The sequence below is a fragment of the Acyrthosiphon pisum genome, chromosome X, assembly GCF_005508785.2.
Source record: "Acyrthosiphon pisum isolate AL4f chromosome X, pea_aphid_22Mar2018_4r6ur, whole genome shotgun sequence".
Lineage (NCBI taxonomy): Eukaryota > Metazoa > Arthropoda > Insecta > Hemiptera > Aphididae > Acyrthosiphon > Acyrthosiphon pisum.
Window position 1 is genome coordinate 123,055,695 of NC_042493.1, and position 518 is coordinate 123,056,212.

Genomic DNA, 518 nt, shown 5'->3' on the forward strand with positions numbered 1-518 from the left:
TGGAAAGGATGTAAAGTATGTATTTACATACATTTAAAACTACATAATAATCAGTGGCGTAGATACGATTTTTTTCTGGGGGGGGGGGGGGGGTTTAAAATATATTTATGATACAAATTACAAGTTATTATAGTTAAACTAAACGTCATTTTTATTTTGTTTCAAATTGGTATTAGCTATAAATAGTTGCAATAGTTTTATATTAGACTCAGGGGCGGACTTGCCATTTTTTCGCCCCTAGGCATTATAACACTAACGCCCTTTACATTGGCGTACTCCCACGGTGGGGGGGGGGGGGTAATGTTCCATGAAATAAACTATAAAAATTGGATGAAATCTACAAGATTTCTGAGCAGTATGCACTATGCAGGAGACGGGCGACAGTGCCAGCGTCCCGCGTCGTCGCAATGTTTATTATTATTAATTACTTTATCAAGACATATTTCTGATTTCCAGAATTAATTCCAGTATTCTAAGAATGCCGAGTGCGGGGTGAGGCGGTTCAATCCAATTTTATT